At 44.9% G+C, this 19265-nt stretch overlaps 1 protein-coding gene across 1 annotated transcript in view; it reads left to right on the top strand.

The window, feature by feature from the left end:
• LOC311120553 (uncharacterized protein) overlaps positions 1-19265 on the top strand; it is a gene marked incomplete at its 3' end in the record, with an annotated part of 61552 nt that overhangs the window by 40021 nt on the left and 2266 nt on the right. The gene's annotated exons all lie outside the window — the stretch shown is intronic.

Here is a 19265-nt window from a genome sequence, read left to right as displayed (position 1 = left end):
TAAGAGAGTGGTGTTATTTTATGTTTTGATCCGGTGTTTAAAGACACTGTAACATCAAGCGTTAAAGTGTTTTAATTACCTGCATTTGATTTCACTATCTCAGACCATTCTTGATCTCAGTCAGCTATGACTCATAATACTTAATTGCACATTTCCATATCCTCTTATGGAGTCAGATAAAATACAAGTGACTAGACTTTGTTAATATACAAATGACATAGTCTTATTATAGGTCCAGGTGAGGGTTTTTTCCGCACCACACTTATGAACACATTCTCTGGTAAACACAGTTTACTGTTTTGTCTCTTTCTTATATGAGTATTGGATCAGATTTTAATAAATAACACTAATGTATTCTACCAAGGGATTTCTTACTTCTATCTTCTGTTAAGGGCGGCAGGTAGCCTAGTGGTTAACGCATTGGGCCAGTAATTAAAATGTTGCTAGTTCGAATACCCGAGTCGACAAGATGAAAAATCTGTCGATGTGTCCTTGAGCAAGGCACTTAAGCATAATTGCTGCAGGGTTGCCTGTTGATAATGGCAGACCGTGGCCAAGACCCCACTCTCAGAGGGTGTCTCAGGGAGAGTTGGGATATGCCAACAAACACAGTTTAATGTGTTTCATTAACCTTATGCCTAACCCTAACTTGAACCACTCTGCTAACCTCATGCCTAACCCTAACTTGAACAGCGCTGCTAACCTCATGCCTAACCCTCACTTGAACCACTCTGCTAACCTCATGCCTAACCCTCACTTGAACCACTCTGCTAACCTTATGCCTAACCCTAACTTGAACCACTCTGCTAACCTTATGCCTAACCCTAACTTGAACCACTCTGCTAACCTTATGCCTAACCCTAACTTGAACCACTCTGCTAACCTCATGCCTAACCCTAACTTGAACCACTCTGCTAACCTCATGCCTAACCCTAACTTGAACCACTCTGCTAACCTTATGCCTAACCCTAACTTGAACCACTCTGCTAACCTCATGCCTAACCCTAACCCTAACCTGAACCACTCTGCTAACCTTATGCCTAACCCTAACTTGAACCACTCTGCTAACCTTATGCCTAACCCTAACTTGAACCACTCTGCTAACCTCATGCCTAACCCTCACTTGAACCACTCTGCTAACCTTATGCCTAACCCTAACTTGAACCACTCTGCTAACCTTATGCCTAACCCTAACTTCAACCACTCTGCTAACCTTATGCCTAACCCTAACTTGAACCACTCTGCTAACCTCATGCCTAACCCTAACTTGAACCACTCTGCTAACCTCATGCCTAACCCTAACTTGAACCACTCTGCTAACCTCATGCCTAACCCTAACTTGAACCACTCTGCTAACCTCATGCCTAACCCTAACTTGAACCACTCTGCTAACCTTATGCCTAACCCTAACTTGAACCACTCTGCTAACCTCATGCCTAACCCTAACCCTAACCTGAACCACTCTGCTAACCTTATGCCTAACCCTAACTTGAACCACTCTGCTAACCTTATGCCTAACCCTAACTTGAACCACTCTGCTAACCTTAAGCCTAACCCTAACTTGAACCACTCTGCTAACCTTATGCCTAACCCTAACTTGAACCACTCTGCTAACCTTATGCCTAACCCTAACTTGAACCACTCTGCTAACCTCATGCCTAACCCTAACCCTAACCTGAACCACTCTGCTAACCACATGCCTAACCCTAACCCTCACTTGAACCACTCTGCTAACCTTATGCCTAACCCTAACTTGAACCACTCTGCTAACCTTATGCCTAACCCTAACTTGAACCACTCTGCTAACCTTATGCCTAACCCTAACTTGAACCACTCTGCTAACCTCATGCCTAAACCTAACTTCAACCACTCTGCTAACCTTATGCCTAACCCTAACTTGAACCACTCTGCTAACCTTATGCCTAACCCTTACTTGAACCACTCTGCTAACCTTATGCCTAACCCTAACTTGAACCACTCTGCTAACCTTATGCCTAACCCTAACTTGAACCACTCTGCTAACCTTAAGCCTAACCCTAACTTGAACCACTCTGCTAACCTTATGCCTAACCCTAACTTGAACCACTCTGCTAACCTCATGCCTAACCCTAACTTGAACCACTCTGCTAACCTCATGCCTAACCCTGACTTGAACCACTCTGCTAACCTCATGCCTAACCCTAACTTGAACCACTCTGCTAACCTCATGCCTAACCCTAACTTGAACCACTCTGCTAACCTTACGGCTAACCCTAAATTGAACCACTCTGCTAACCTCATGCCTAACCCTAACTTGAACAACTCTGCTAACCTTATGCCTAACCCTAACTTGAACCACTCTGCTAACCTTATGCCTAACCCTTACTTGAACCACTCTGCTAACCTCATGCCTAACCCTCACTTGAACCACTCTGCTAACCTTATGCCTAACCCTAACTTGAACCACTCTGCTAACCTTATGCCTAACCCTAACTTGAACCACTCTGCTAACCTTATGCCTAACCCTAACTTGAACCACTCTGCTAACCTCATGCCTAACCCTAACTTGAACCACTCTGCTAACCTCATGCCTAACCCTAACTTGAACCACTCTGCTAACCTCATGCCTAACCCTAACTTGAACCACTCTGCTAACCTTATGCCTAACCCTAACTTGAACCACTCTGCTAACCTTATGCCTAACCCTAACTTGAACCACTCTGCTAACCTTATGCCTAACCCTAACTTGAACCACTCTGCTAACCTCATGCCTAACCCTGACCCTAACCTGAACCACTCTGCTAACCACATGCCTAACCCTAACCCTCACTTGAACCACTCTGCTAACCTTATGCCTAACCCTAACTTGAACCACTCTGCTAACCTTATGCCTAACCCTAACTTGAACCACTCTGCTAACCTTATGCCTAACCCTAACTTGAACCACTCTGCTAACCTTATGCCTAACCCTAACTTCAACCACTCTGCTAACCTCATGCCTAAACCTAACTTCAACCACTCTGCTAACCTTATGCCTAACCCTAACTTGAACCACTCTGCTAACCTTATGCCTAACCCTTACTTGAACCACTCTGCTAACCTTATGCCTAACCCTAACTTGAACCACTCTGCTAACATTATGCCTAACCCTAACTTGAACCACTCTGCTAACCTTATGCCTAACCCTAACTTGAACCACTCTGCTAACCTTATGCCTAACCCTAACTTGAAACACTCTGCAAACCTCATGCCTAACCCTAACTTGAACCACTCTGCTAACCTCATGCCTAACCCTAACTTGAACCACTCTGCTAACCTCATGCCTAACCCTAACTTGAACCACTCTGCTAACCTCATGCCTAACCCTAACTTGAACCACTCTGCTAACCTTATGCCTAACCCTAAATTGAACCACTCTGCTAACCTCATGCCTAACCCTAACTTGAACAACTCTGCTAACCTTATGCCTAACCCTAACTTGAACCACTCTGCTAACCTTATGCCTAACCCTTACTTGAACCACTCTGCTAACCTCATGCCTAACCCTCACTTGAACCACTCTGCTAACCTTATGCCTAACCCTAACTTGAACCACTCTGCTAACCTTATGCCTAACCCTAACTTGAACCACTCTGCTAACCTTATGCCTAACCCTAACTTGAACCACTCTGCTAACCTCATGCCTAACCCTAACTTGAACCACTCTGCTAACCTCATGCCTAACCCTAACTTGAACCACTCTGCAAACCTCATGCCTAACCCTAACTTGAACCACTCTGCTAACCTCATGCCTAACCCTAACTTGAACCACTCTGCTAACCTTATGCCTAACCCTAAATTGAACCAATCTGCTAACCTCATGCCTAACCCTAACTTGAACAACTCTGCTAACCTTATGCCTAACCCTAACTTGAACCACTCTGCTAACCTTATGCCTAACCCTAACTTGAACCACTCTGCTAACCTCATGCCTAACCCTCACTTGAACCACTCTGCTAACCTTATGCCTAACCCTCACTTGAACCACTCTGCTAACCTTATGCCTAACCCTAACTTGAACCACTCTGCTAACCTTATGCCTAACCCTAACTTGAACCATTCTGCTAACCTTATGCCTAACCCTAACTTGAACCACTCTGCTAACCTTATGCCTAACCCTAACTTGAACCACTCTGCTAACCTTATGCCTAACCCTAACTTGAACCACTCTGCTAACCTTATGCCTAACCCTAACTTGAACCACTCTGCTAACCTTATGCCTAACCCTAACTTGAACCACTCTGCTAACCTCATGCCTAACCCTAACTTCAACCACTCTGCTAACCTTATGCCTAACCCTAACTTGAACCACTCTGCTAACCTCATGCCTAACCCTAACTTGAACCACTCTGCTAACCTCATGCCTAACCCTAACTTGAACCACTCTGCTAACCTTATGCCTAACCCTAACTTGAACCACTCTGCTAACCTCATGCCTAACCCTAACTTGAACCACTCTGCTAACCTTATGCCTAACCCTAAATTGAACCAATCTGCTAACCTCATGCCTAACCCTAACTTGAACAACTCTGCTAACCTTATGCCTAACCCTAACTTGAACCACTCTGCTAACCTTATGCCTAACCCTAACTTGAACCACTCTGCTAACCTTATGCCTAACCCTAACTTGAACCACTCTGCTAACCTCATGCCTAACCCTAACTTCAACCACTCTGCTAACATTATGCCTAACCCTAACTTGAACCACTCTGCTAACCTTATGCCTAACCCTTACTTGAACCACTCTGCTAACCTTATGCCTAACCCTAACCTGAACCACTCTGCTAACCTTATGCCTAACCCTAAATTGAACCACTCTGCTAACCTTATGCCTAACCCTAACTTGAACCACTCTGCTATCCTCATGCCTAACCCTAACTTGAACCACTCTGCTAACCTCATGCCTAACCCTAACTTGAACCACTCTGCTAACCTCATGCCTATCCCTAACTTGAACCACTCTGCTAACCTCATGCCTAACCCTCACTTGAACTACTCTGCTAACCTTATGCCTAACCCTAACTTGAACCACTCTGCTAACATAATAATTATTTTCATTAACTACTTTGTGGCTGTGTTATCTAGTGGAAACCAGCCATCTGTCTAACCAAACGTGGAATTCGTAGGGATTATGCACTGGACCTGTGTGAAGCTAGCCACAATAAGGATTAACCACAATATATAAATTTGCGGTTCAAAGTCCTGCAATAACTAGCCGACAAGTTATTGCCGACAAGGTGAAAAATAATAACTCACAATAATAACATTATAATAATATAGTCGACAAGGTGAAAAATCTGTCGATGTGCCCTTGAGCAAGGCACTTAACCCTCAATTGCTTCAGGGGTGCCACACTAGTATGGCTGACCCTGTAAAACAACACATTTCACTGCATCTTTCTGGTGTACATATGTGTCAATAAAACATGTATCTATATATATATGAGCTACTGTATAATGTTAATATTTGTGTAAACTCTTTGGAATCTGTCACTGAATAGGCTGATACCCATTTCATGGGTGCACTCCATAGGTAAGGATGTACAGTATGTAGTCCCTGAATGCAATTATGCAGTCTAAAACATCCACAGTGGGATTTTAACAGTATTTTTTTTTACTGTTTATTGTCTAATTAATTAATTATTGTATTTATTTTTAAGTTATGTAACAACATTCCAAACGTGTTTAGCATTATGCAGTCCAAATATGGCATTATTCCTCTGTTTGTATCCGTTTGGATCAGTTTCAATGGTGGACTTTTATTTTGAAGGCCAACCACAAATTTCACTATCGTGGCTAATCCTTATTGTGTGGCTGCGTCATTCATACAGTGTGGTGACTTCTGGAACTCATAACCTTTGGAGAGAAAGAAACGTAATTTTTTTTGTATTCTATTCGAAAAATGACATGTTTGACTTTCAGAAAAACATATTGGTCAAGCTGACCCATATTGGTCAAGCCTCTCCTATCATTGCTACGCAGATGACACACAACTACGGATCACCACCTCAAGCTGAACCTCGGCAAGACGGAGCTGCTCTTCCTCCCTGGGAAGGACTGCCCGTTCCATGATCTCACCATCACGGTTGACAACTCCGTGGTGTCCTCCTCCCAGAGTGCAAAGAGCCTTGGCGTGACCCTGGACAACACCCTGTCGTTCTCCGCTAACATCAAGGCGGTGACCCAATCCTGTAGGTTCATGCTCTACAACATTCGGAGAGTACGACCCTGCCTTACACAGGAAGCGGCACAGGTCCTAATCCAGGCACTTGTCATCTCCCGTCTGGATTACTGCAACTCGCTGTTGGCTGGGCTCCCTGCCTGTGCCATTAAAACCCTACAACTCATCCAGAATGCCGCAGCCCGTCTGGTGTTCAACCTTCCCAAGTTCTCTCACGTCACCCTGCTCCTCCGCACACTCCACTGGCTTCCAGTTGAAGCTCGCATCTGCTACAAGACCATGGTGCTTGCCTACGGAGCTGTGAGGGGAACGGCACCTCCGTACCTTCAGGCTCTGATCAGTCCCTACACCCAAACGAGGGCATTGCGTTCATCCACCTCTGGCCTGCTGGACCCCCTACCTCTGCGGAAGCACAGTTCCCGCTCAGCCCAATCAAAACTGTTCGCTGCTCTGGCACCCCAATGGTGAAACAAGCTCCCTCACGATGCCAGGACAGCGGAGGTCACTCACCACCTTCCGGAGACACTTGAAACCCCACCTCTTTAAGGAATACCTGGGATAGGATAAAGTAATCCTTCAACCCCCCCCCCCCCCAAAAAAAAATATTGTAAAGTGGTTATCCCACTGGCTATGAGGTGAATGCACCAATTTGTAAGTCGCTCCGGATAAGAGCGTCTGCTAAATGACGTAAATGTAAATCTAAGCTCAGACACTTATTTTTTTGAGTCCATTTTCCAACCTGTTAATCCTAACAGGGTGGAACCTAACAGGGTGGAAATTTGGAGCTCAAGTTAGCCATAGCACTGTGAGTGAGCAAGATTAAGCTAGCATAATGGTGAACACTTGAACAGGATTTTAACTTCTCTATTAAACATATTTTAACATAAAAAATGTGGTTAATTTTGCATAACAGGGTGGAAATTTATGAGTGGGACTAACAACATGAAACATGTAAAAATAGATCAAACTGAGTGTTTATATGTATGTAGCTTTGCACCATTGTTTTCCCACCAAATAAATTATGACACTTCCTGAATGTGGTGTCATTGTAGGAAGGGGTTGTTTTCTTAAATGGAGAATTACATCAAACTAACATGGTGGAAAGTGATATCAGGGACACAGAAAATCTTAAAATAATAATAAATACAATAATCATGAAAAAAAACGTTATTGATGAGAGAGAATTTAACTAGAAATATAAAATGATGAAGAGCGACTTTAAATATGTTATTATTTTTAGGCTTATATTTGTTGTGGAAGTTGATGTTTAACACCCTGCGATACAAAACTCCTACAACCACAACAACAACAAAAAATATCTAAATGCATAACATTTCCCTTTCAAGATCCATATTTGTGTGTTTTTAAGGTGAAGGACACCTGACCTTGTATTTAAAGCCTTTTGAAATCCACATTTTACACTAAATAAAAAAGTGATATTTCCTGGGCACAGAAAAGGCACCGCATCGCAGCAATTATCCGGCTAGCTGGTAGCCTAGCTGTTAAGAGCGTATGGCCATTAACTAAAAGGTCGCTGGTTCGAATCCCTGAGCCAGCAAAGCGAAAAATCCACTGTTGTACCCTTGAGCAAGGCATTTTGCCCTCCCAACAGCACCTGCTTCCCGGGCACTGATGATATGGATGTCGATTAAGGCATCCCCCCGCACCTCTCTGATTCAGAGGAAAAACACATTTTGGTTGAATGCATTCAGTTGTGCAACTGACTAGGTATCCACTTACTCCCAAAGGTACGCACTGGCTACTCAGGCTGATTGCTAGAAACACGGCTACTATGGTAAACCTTGCTTGATCAGCTGAGCAAACTTTCTCCAGCTAGCAGCCTTGTGCTTGTTTGAATGGCCATTGCAGTAGCAGGTTGATGAAGTTATGGGACTGTTCTAAGCCATCAGCATGTTTCTGACTCTGACAGCCGGTGACTGTGCCTCGCAACGTTTTAACATTTGGCCAACGTGATAACATCGCAGCTAGAAACAGTCAGCTGTTCTGCCGTGATGAGTTCTGCAGCACAGCTGCCTTATCATGAAAACGAATTTGTGCTATTAGCTAACATTTCACTACACTAGCTACAACTGGCATTGTTGGCTTTCATATACAGTGAGTGAAAAAAGTATTTGATCCCCCTGCTGATTTTGTACGTTTGCCCACTGACAAAGACATGATCAGTCTATAATTTTAATGGTAGGTTTATTTGAACAGTGAGAGACAGAATAACAACAACAAAATCCAGAAAAACACATGTCAAAAATGTTATAAATTGATTTGCATTTTAATTAGGGAAATAAGTATTTGACCCCTCTGCAAAACATGACTTAGTACTTGGTGGAAAAACCCTTGTTGGCAATCACAGAGGTCAGACGTTTCTTGTAGTTGGCCACCAGGTTTGCACACATCTCAGGAGGGATTTTGTCCCACTCCTCTTTGCAGATCTTCTCCAAGTCATTAAGGTTTTGAGGCTGACGTTTGGCAACTCGAACCTTCAGCTCCCTCCACAGATTTTCTATGGGATTAAGGTCTGGAGATTGGCTAGGCCACTCCAGGACCTTAATGTGCATCTTCTTGAGCCACTCCTTTGTTGCCTTGGCCGTGTGTTTTGGGTCATTGTCATGCTGGAATACCCATCCACGACCCATTTTCAATGCCCTGGCTGAGGGAAGGAGGTTCTCACCCAAGATTTGACGGTACATGGCCCCGTCCATCGTCTCTTTGATGCGGTGAAGTTGTCCTGTCCCCTTAGCAGAAAAACACCCCCAAAGCATAATATTTCCACCTCCATGTTTGACGGTGGGGATGGTGTTCTTGGGGTCATAGGCAGCATTCCTCCTCCTCCAAACACGGCGAGTTGAGTTGATGCCAAAGAGCTCGATTTTGGTCTCATCTGACCACAACACTTTCACCCAGGTCTCCTCTGAATCATTCAGATGTTTCATTGGCAAACTTCAGACGGGCCTGTATATGTGCTTTCTTGAGCAGGGGGACCTTGCGGGCGCTGCAGGATTTCAGTCCTTCACGGCGTAGTGTGTTACCAATTGTTTTCTTGGTGACTATGGACCCAGCTGCCTTGAGATCATTGACAAGATCTTCCCGTGTAGTTCTGGGCTGATTCCTCACCGTTCTCATGATCATTGCAAGTCCACGAGGTGAGATCTTGCATGGAGCCCCAGGCCGAGGGAGATTGACAGTTATTTTGTGTTTCTTCCATTTGCAAATAATCGCACCAACTGTTGTCACCTTCTCACCAAGCTGCTTGGCGATGGTCTTGTAGCCCATTCCAGCCTTGTGTAGGTCTACAATCTTGTCCCTGACATCCTTGGAGAGCTCTTTGGTCTTGGCCATGGTGGAGAGTTTGGAATCTGATTGATTGATTGCTTCTGTGGACAGGTGTCTTTTATACAGGTAACAAGCTTTGATTAGGAGCACTCCCTTTAAGAGTGTACTCCTAATCTCAGCTCGTTACCTGTATGAAAGAAACCTGGGAGCCAGAAATCTTTCTGATTGAGAGGTGGTCAAATACTTATTTCCCTCATTAAAATGCAAATCAATTTATAACATTTTTGACATGCGTTTTTCTGGATTTTTTTGTTGTTATTCTGTCTCTCACTGTTCAAATAAACCTACCATTAAAATTATAGACTGATCATTTCTTTGTCAGTGGGCAAATGTACAAAATCAGCAGGGGATCAAATACTTTTTCCCTCACTGTAGGGTAGTCAGTACCAAGGCCAAGGGTAGTCAGTACCAAGGCCACGGGTAGTCAGTACCAAGGCCAAGGGTAGTCAGTACCAAGGCCAAGGGTAGTCAGTACCAAGGCCAAGGGTAGTCAATATCAAGGCCATGGGTAGTCAGTACCAAGGCCAAGGGTAGTCAGTACCAAGGGTAGTCAGTACCAAGGCCAAGGGTAGTCAGTATCAAGGGTAGTCAGTACCAAGGCCAAGGGTAGTCAGTACCAAGGCCAAGGGTAGTCAGTATCAAGGCCAAGGGTAGTCAGTATCAAGGCCAAGGGTAGTCAGTACCAAGGCCAAGGGTAGTCTGTACCAAGGCCAAGGGTAGTCAGTTTCAAGGCCAAGGGTAGTCAGTACCAAGGCCAAGGGTAGTCAGTACCAAGGCCAAGGGTAGTCAGTATCAAGGCCAAGGGTAGTCAGTACCAAGGCCACGGGTAGTCAGTATCAAGGGTAGTCAGTACCAAGGCCAAGGTTAGTCAGTACCAAGGCCAAGGGTAGTCAGTACCAAGGCCAAGGGTAGTCAGTACCAAGGCCAAGGGTAGTCAGTATCAAGGCCAAGGGTAGTCAGTACCAAGGCCAAGGGTAGTCAGTACCAATGCCAAGGGTAGTCAGTACCAAGGCCAAGGGTAGTCAGTATCAAGGCCAAGGGTAGTCAGTACCAAGGCCAAGGGTAGTCAGTACCAAGGCCAAGGGTAGTCAGTACCAAAGCCAAGGGTAGTCAGTACCAAGGCCAAGGGTAGTCATTATCAAGGCCAAGGGTAGTCAGTATCAAGGGTAGTCAGTACCAAGGCCACGGGTAGTCAGTACCAAGGCCAAGGGTAGTCAGTACCAAGGCCACGGGTAGTCAGTACCAAGGCCACGGGTAGTCAGTACCAAGGCCACGGGTAGTCAGTACCAAGGCCAAGGGTAGTCAGTATCAAGGCCAAGGGTAGTCAGTACCAAGGCCACGGGTAGTCAGTGCCAAGGGTAGTCAGTACCAAAGCCAAGGGTAGTCAGTACCAAGGCCAATGGTAGTCAGTATCAAGGCCAAGGGCAGTCAGTACCAAGGCCAAGGGTAGTCAGTATCAAGGCCAAGGGTAGTCAGTATCAAGGGTAGTCAGTACCAAGGCCAAGGGTAGTCAGTACCAAGGCCAAGGGTAGTCAGTACCAAGGCCAAGGGTAGTCAGTACCAAAGCCAAGGGTAGTCAGTACCAAAGCCAAGGGTGTTCATGTCCCAAATGGCACCCTATTTCCTATATACTACTTTTAACCAGAGCCCTAACTTTTTCTGTTTCATGGCTCACCCTGCCTCTCCACTCCCAGCAGCAGTAGTCCTTTGTTTCTGCTGGATGGAAACTCTGTGTGTCTGTGTTTGAATTTCCCTTCTGATAAGAAACTCTCCCTTCCTCTGAGTAAATACGTACCACTCAGAGAGGGGGGGGGGGGTGAGGGGGGAGAGAGGGAGAGAGGTCAGAGGGAGGGAGAGAGAGAGGGTAGATGGAGAGGGGAGAGAGCGCAGGGGGGAGAGGGCAGAGGGTAGAGAGAGGTCAGAGAGAGGGAGAGAGAGAGGGGAGAGAGGGCAGGGGGGGGGAGAGTGCAGAGGGTAGAGAGAGGGAGAGAGGGCAGAGGGAGGGTAGAGAGAGGGTAGGGAGGGGGGGGCAGAGGGAAGGTAGAGAGAGGTCAGGGAGAGAGAGAGGGTAGATGGAGAGGGGAGAGAGGGCAGAGGGGGGGGGGAGAGTGCAGAGGGTAGAGAGAGGGAGAGAGGGCAGAGGGAGGGTAGAGAGAGGGTAGAGAGAGGGAGAGAGGGCAGAGGGAGGGTAGAGAGAGGGTAGAGAGAGGGAGAGAGGGCAGAGGGAGGGTAGAGAGAGGGTAGAGAGAGGGAGAGAGGGCAGAGAGAGGGCAGAGGGAGGGTAGAGAGAGGGTAGAGAGAGGGAGAGAGGGCAGAGAGAGGGCAGAGGGAGGGTAGAGAGAGGGAGAGAGGGCAGAGAGAGGGCAGAGGGAGGGTAGAGAGAGGGAGAGAGGGCAGAGGGAGGGTAGAGAGAGGGAGAGAGAGGGAGAGAGGGCAGAGGGAGGGTAGAGAGGGCAGAGGGAGGGTAGAGAGAGGGGAGAGAGAGGGCAGAGGGAGGGTAGAGAGAGGGTAGAGAGAGGGAGAGAGGGCAGAGGGAGGGTAGAGAGGGCAGAGGGAGTGAGAGGTACATCTGAGAATCTGACTGAACACTACTTGAATGCACCATTAACGAAGACATTATAAACTCCTGGAAGGCTAAGTCCCAAATGGCACCCTATTCCCTACATGGTGCATGGCCACTGGTCATAGTAGTGCACTATATAGGGAATAGGGTGCCATTTGGGACGTAGTGGAGGAGGAGGAGGGCTGACATTACAGAGAGGTAGTTCAGGAATGTTGTGTGGTGGTGGTGTCTATTTCCTTATACATATCCTCTGTCAGTATGTCTGTCAGTATGTCTGTGTCAGTATGTCTGTGTCAGTATGTCTGTGTCAGTATGTCTGTCAGTATGTCTGTCAGTATGTCTGTCAGTATGTCTGTGTCAGTATGTCTGTGTCAGTATGTCTGTCAGTATGTCTGTCAGTATGTCTGTGTCAGTATGTCTGTGTCAGTATGTCTGTCAGTATGTCTGTCAGTATGTCTGTCAGTATGTCTGTCAGTATGTCTGTCAGTATGTCTGTGTCAGTATGTCTGTCAGTATGTCTGTCAGTATGTCTGTCAGTATGTATGTCAGTATGTCTGTCAGTATGTCTGTGTCAGTATGTCTGTCAGTATGTCTGTCAGTATGTCTGTGTCAGTATGTCTGTCCGTATGTCTGTGTCAGTATGTCTGTCAGTATGTCTGTCAGTATGTCTGTCAGTATGTCTCTGTCAGTATGTCTGTCAGTATGTCTGTCAGTATGTCTGTCAGTATGTCTGTGTCAGTATGTCTGTCAGTATGTCTGTGTCAGTATGTCTGTCAGTATGTCTGTCAGTATGTCTGTCAGTGTGTCTGTCAGTATGTCTGTCAGTATGTCTGTCAGTATGTCTGTCAGTATGTCTGTCAGTATGTCTGTCAGTATGTCTGTGTCAGTATGTCTGTGTCAGTATGTCTGTCAGTATGTCTGTGTCAGTATGTCTGTCAGTATGTCTGTCAGTATGTCTGTGTCAGTATGTCTGTCAGTATGTCTGTGTCAGTATGTCTGTGTCAGTATGTCTGTCAGTATGTCTGTCAGTATGTCTGTGTCAGTATGTCTGTCAGTATGTCTGTCAGTATGTCTGTGTCAGTATGTCTGTCAGTATGTCTGTGTCAGTATGTCTGTGTCAGTATGTCTGTGTCAGTATGTCTGTCAGTGTGTCTGTGTCAGTATATCTGTCAGTATGTCTGTCAGTATGTCTGTGTCAGTATGTCTGTCAGTATGTCTGTGTCAGTATGTCTGTCAGTATGTCTGTCAGTATGTCTGTCAGTATGTCTGTGTCAGTATGTCTGTCAGTTTGTCTGTCAGTATGTCTGTGTCAGTATGTCTGTGTCAGTATGTCTGTGTCAGTATGTCTGTCAGTATGTCTGTGTCAGTATGTCTGTCAGTATGTCTGTCAGTATGTCTTTGTCAGTATGTCTGTCAGTATGTCTGTGTCAGTATGTCTGTCAGTATGTCTGTCGGTATGTCTGTCAGTATGTATGTCAGTATGTCTGTCAGTATGTCTCTGTCAGTATGTCTGTCAGTATGTCTCTGTCAGTATGTCTGTCAGTATGTCTGTGTCAGTATGTCTGTCAGTATGTCTGTCAGTATGTCTGTGTCAGTATGTCTGTCATTATGTCTGTGTCAGTATGTCTGTGTCAGTATGTCTGTGTCAGTATGTCTGTGTCAGTATGTCTGTCAGTATGTCTGTCAGTATGTCTGTCAGTATGTCTGTGTCAGTATGTCTGTCAGTATGTCTGTCAGTATGTCTGTGTCAGTATGTCTGTGTCAGTATGTCTGTCAGTTTGTCTGTCAGTATGTCTGTCAGTATGTCTGTGTCAGTATGTCTGTCTGTATGTCTGTCAGTATGTCTGTCAGTATGTCTGTGTCAGTATGTCTGTCAGTTTGTCTGTCAGTATGTCTGTGTCAGTATGTCTGTCAGTATGTCTGTGTCAGTATGTCTGTGTCAGTATGTCTGTCAGTATGTCTGTGTCAGTATGTCTGTCAGTATGTCTGTCAGTATGTCTGTCAGTATGTCTTTGTCAGTATGTCTGTCAGTATGTCTGTGTCAGTATGTCTGTCAGTATGTCTGTCAGTATGTCTGTCATTATGTCTGTCAGTATGTCTGTCAGTATGTCTCTGTCAGTATGTCTGTCAGTATGTCTCTGTCAGTATGTCTGTCAGTATGTCTGTGTCAGTATGTCTGTCAGTATGTCTGTCAGTATGTCTGTCAGTATGTCTGTCAGTATGTCTGTGTCAGTATGTCTGTCAGTATGTCTGTCAGTATGTCTCTGTCAGTATGTCTGTCAGTATGTCTGTGTCAGTATGTCTGTCAGTATGTCTGTCAGTATGTCTGTCAGTATGTCTGTCAGTATGTATGTGTCAGTATGTCTGTCAGTATGTCTGTCAGTATGTCTGTGTCAGTATGTCTGTCATTATGTCTGTGTCAGTATGTCTGTCAGTATGTCTGTGTCAGTATGTCTGTGTCAGTATGTCTGTGTCAGTATGTCTGTCAGTATGTCTGTCAGTATGTCTGTCAGTATGTCTGTGTCAGTATGTCTGTCAGTATGTCTGTCAGTATGTCTGTGTCAGTATGTCTGTGTCAGTATGTCTGTGTCAGTATGTCTGTCAGTTTGTCTGTCAGTATGTCTGTCAGTATGTCTGTGTCAGTATGTCTGTCTGTGTGTCTGTCAGTATGTCTGTGTCAGTATGTCTGTCAGTTTGTCTGTCAGTATGTCTGTCAGTATGTCTGTGTCAGTATGTCTGTCTGTGTGTCTGTCAGTATGTCTGTCAGTATGTCTGTGTCAGTATGTCTGTCAGTATGTCTGTGTCTGTGTGTCTGTCAGTATGTCTGTGTCAGTATGTCTGTGTCAGTATGTCTGTCAGTTTGTCTGTCAGTATGTCTGTCAGTATGTCTGTGTCAGTATGTCTGTCTGTGTGTCTGTCAGTATGTCTGTCAGTATGTCTGTGTCAGTATGTCTGTCAGTATGTCTGTGTCAGTATGTCTGTGTCAGTATGTCTGTCAGTATGTCTGTGTCAGTATGTCTGTGTCAGTATGTCTGTCAGTATGTCTGTCAGTATGTCTGTCAGTATGTCTGTGTCAGTATGTCTGTCAGTATGTCTGTCAGTATGTCTGTCAGTATGTCTGTCAGTATGTCTCTGTCAGTATGTCTCTGTCAGTATGTCTGTCAGTATGTCTCTGTCAGTATGTCTGTCAGTATGTCTGTGTCAGTATGTCTGTCAGTATGTCTGTCAGTATGTCTGTCAGTATGTCTGTCAGTATGTCTGTGTCAGTATGTCTGTCAGTATGTCTGTCAGTATGTCTCTGTCAGTATGTCTGTCAGTATGTCTCTGTCAGTATGTCTGTCAGTATGTCTGTGTCAGTATGTCTGTCAGTATGTCTGTCAGTATGTCTGTCAGTATGTCTGTCAGTATGTATGTGTCAGTATGTCTGTCAGTATGTCTGTCAGTATGTCTGTGTCAGTATGTCTGTCAGTATGTCTGTCAGTATGTCTGTCAGTATCTCTGTCAGTATGTCTGTGTCAGTATGTCTGTCAGTATGTCTGTCATTCTGTGTCAGTATGTCTGTCAGTATGTCTGTCAGTATGTCTGTGTCAGTATGTCTGTGTCAGTATGTCTGTCAGTATGTCTGTGTCAGTATGTCTGTCAGTATGTCTGTGTCAGTATGTCTGTGTCAGTATGTCTGTGTCAGTATGTCTGTCATTATGTCTGTGTCAGTATGTCTGTGTCAGTATGTCTGTGTCAGTATGTCTGTGTCAGTATGTCTGTCAGTATGTCTGTGCCAGTATGTCTGTGTCAGTATGTCTGTGTCAGAATGTCTGTCAGTATGTCTGTCAGTATGTCTGTGTCAGTATGTCTGTCAGTATGTCTGTGTCAGTATGTCTCTGTCAGTATGTCTGTGTCAGTATGTCTGTGTCAGTATGTCTGTGTCAGTATGTCTGTCAGTATGTCTGTGTCAGTATGTCTGTGTCAGTATGTCTGTGTCAGTATGTCTCTGTCAGTATGTCTGTCAGTATGTCTGTGTCAGTATGTCTGTCAGTATGTCTGTCAGTATGTCTGTGTCAGTATGTCTGTGTCAGTATGTCTGTGTCAGTATGTCTGTCAGTATGTCTGTCAGTATGTCTGTGTCAGTATGTCTGTGTCAGTATGTCTGTGTCAGTATGTCTGTCAGTATGTCTGTCAGTATGTCTGTGTCAGTATGTCTGTCAGTATGTCTGTCAGTATGTCTGTCAGTATGTCTGTCAGTATGTCTGTCAGTATGTCTCTGTCAGTATGTCTGTGTCAGTATGTCTGTCAGTATGTCTGTGTCAGTATGTCTGTCAGTATGTCTGTTAGTGTTTGTTATTAGTCATTAGTCCTCCACTTCCTCTCCACCATCATCCACTGAGGCAAATTAACAGTCAGAGTTAGTTTCTATTTCACCATTACAGTGCATGGGTGTGTGTATTCAGATCTAATCAACTTCCTCAGTTCTGTTTTGCTCCCCAGCGCACAAATATCATACCCCCAAAAAAATGCTAACCTCCCCTGTTATTTCTCTCTCTCCCCAACTCTCTGTCTTTCCCCATTTCTCTCTCTCTCCCCAACTCTCTCTCTCCCCATCTCCCTCTCTCTCCCCATCTCTCTCTCTCTCTCTCTCCCCATCTCTCTCTCTCTCTCTCTCCCCATCTTTCTCTCTCTCCCCATCTCTCTCTCTCTCCCCATCTCCCTCTCTCTCCCCATCTCTCTCTCTCTCCCCATCTCTCTCTCTCCCCATCTCTCTCTCTCTCCCCATTTCTCTCTCTCTCCCCATCTCCCTCTCTCTCCCCATCTCCCTCTCTCTCCCCATCTCCCTCTCTCTCCCCATCTCCCTCTCTCTCCCCATCTCTCTCTCTCTCCCCATTTCTCTCTCTCTCCCCATCTCTCTCTCTCTCTCCCCATTTCTCTTTCTCTCCCCATCTCCCTCTCTCTTTCTCTCTCTGTCTCTCACTCACTCACTCACTCACTCACTCACTCACTCACTCACTCACTCTCTTTAGCCTGTACTGTCACACATAATTATTATGTTTCCGGTCTCGGGGAGTAACAGAACATCATTATTCTCTAGATTTTTGTGAAATTCCAAACCAATGACACCGACAGGAACCTACTACACTTCCCCCCCATCCTGTCCTCCCTCACTGCCCTTAGAGAAGGAGGAGAGAGAGAGAGAGAGAGGAGGAGGAGTCGTTGGGGAGTTTCCAGTAAAAAATATTCAGCAAGCCTAACAGAATACAGTATACTACACTGAGGGACGCTCAGTGATTATTAGGGGAAATGGAGATCGTAATACTTGTTTCATTATTGTCTCTGTATTGTGACATCACCGGTAAGTTAGACTTCTGTTCCAGTACAACGTTGTGATACAGGTGTTTGGTAAATTAGACTTCTGTTCCAGTACAATGTTGTGATACAGGTGCTTGGTAAGTTAGACTTCTGTTCCAGTACAACGTTGTGATACAGGTGCTTGGTAAGTTAGACTTCTGTTCCAGTACAACGTTGTGATACAGGTGTTTGGTAAGTTAGACTTCTGTTCCAGTACAACGTTGTGATACAGGTGTTTGGTAAGTTAGACTTCTGTTCCAGTACAACGTTGTGATACAGGTGCTTGGTAAGTTAGACTTCTGTTCCAGTACAACGTTGTGATACAGGTGCTTGGTAAGTTAGACTTCTGTTCCAGTACAACGTTGTGATACAGGTGTTTGGTAAATTAGACTTCTGTTCTAGGGGGGGGGGGGGGGGGATAATACTAAGCTAACATATGGAATTGTTTTAAGATGGTCATACCATGGATAATTTAGCTATTTGATTTTAGGATTTCTGTAAGTATCCCCCAAAAATATTTAAAAGGAAATATATATTTTAATGTTTTTTTTTTTTTTTTGGGTGAGAATCTCCCCTTTCCATAATGGGGTCTTGTTAGTGTGTAGCCCAAACGGTTTGGACGCTACAGACAGAAGTTGGCACATCGGCGGTACCGACTTCAGACGAGTCCTGTGGGGCTTCTGGGGGTCGTAGAGCAAAACGGAGAACACTATCGTATTCGTGAGAGTCTCATCTTTACACTGTAGCTCTGCCACTTTCCACCGCAGATGCAGAATGCCGACATAGGCAGATGCGGTAGATTGAGACGCAGCCCATACAAAAAAGATGGCGATTCTATTACTATATTCATTAGATTGACGCAATCGACTCCTAATAGCTCAGGTGTTTTTCTGTTCCGTTTTGATATTTTAGTACTTTATGTATTTAATATAAAGTATTTTTTTAATTAATCAATTGGAAAGCCTGTGTGTTACGTGGCACTTATTAGGGCAGAGTGAAATAGAACAGAATTTGGAGTCCAAAGGTTCTGAGTGGATCTGGCCTCTACGCCCCTGTTCAAATTCTTTAGGAATGTATCCTCCTCTTTGACTCCCTAGATGTAGGCTAGTCACAAATTTAACATGTTATGATTGTTGAATGCTAGGCAGAGGTTGCTTCAACAGGTTCTGTGTGTGTGTGTGTGTGTGTGTGTGGAGTCACAGAGCACAATGGCAGGAAGAGGAGGGTCCAGATGTTGTCTGTGTTGCCATAGTGATAACTAGAGGTCATTTGAAGCATGGGGTCTGCTAGTATTGGAGACATACTGTATCATGTTGTGTGTGTGTGTTTGTGTTCTTGTGTGTGTGTCTATTTCTGGGTTATGGAGTGTAACATGTGGTTGATTAACATGCAGATAGATAAACATTAGACAATAACATTGTCCTGTTTCGTTTGAACAATAAAATCAACAATAACAGAACAATAAAGTTTTAACTTGACCTTGGTCATCCAGATGCTGAGTGCCTGGTGGTTAGTCCTGTCAGGCTGGTGGTGAAGTATGGAGACCCAGCTTCAGCCAAATGCACCTCCGATCCGCCTCAGCAAATGGGCTGGGAGGCGACCCATGGAGGGGTGGGTCTAACAGACAATAAGGAGAAGTTCCTAAACTGGAGCTTCCAAACGTAAGAGGGGCAGACACAGCCGAGACTTTTAAAACTTGTTAAAAAATCCCACCTTTTTAACTTGATTCTACTGTGATTTAGCTTCAATGGCCTTTAATGAATGTTTTACTGTTATTTAGCTTTAATGGCCTTTAATGAATGTTTTACTGTGATTTAGC

The sequence above is a fragment of the Coregonus lavaretus genome (assembly GCF_964263955.1).
Source record: "Coregonus lavaretus genome assembly, contig: HAP1_SCAFFOLD_47, whole genome shotgun sequence".
NCBI classification, from domain to species: Eukaryota; Metazoa; Chordata; class Actinopteri; order Salmoniformes; family Salmonidae; genus Coregonus; species Coregonus lavaretus.
This window is presented reverse-complemented; position numbering and strand designations above follow the sequence as displayed.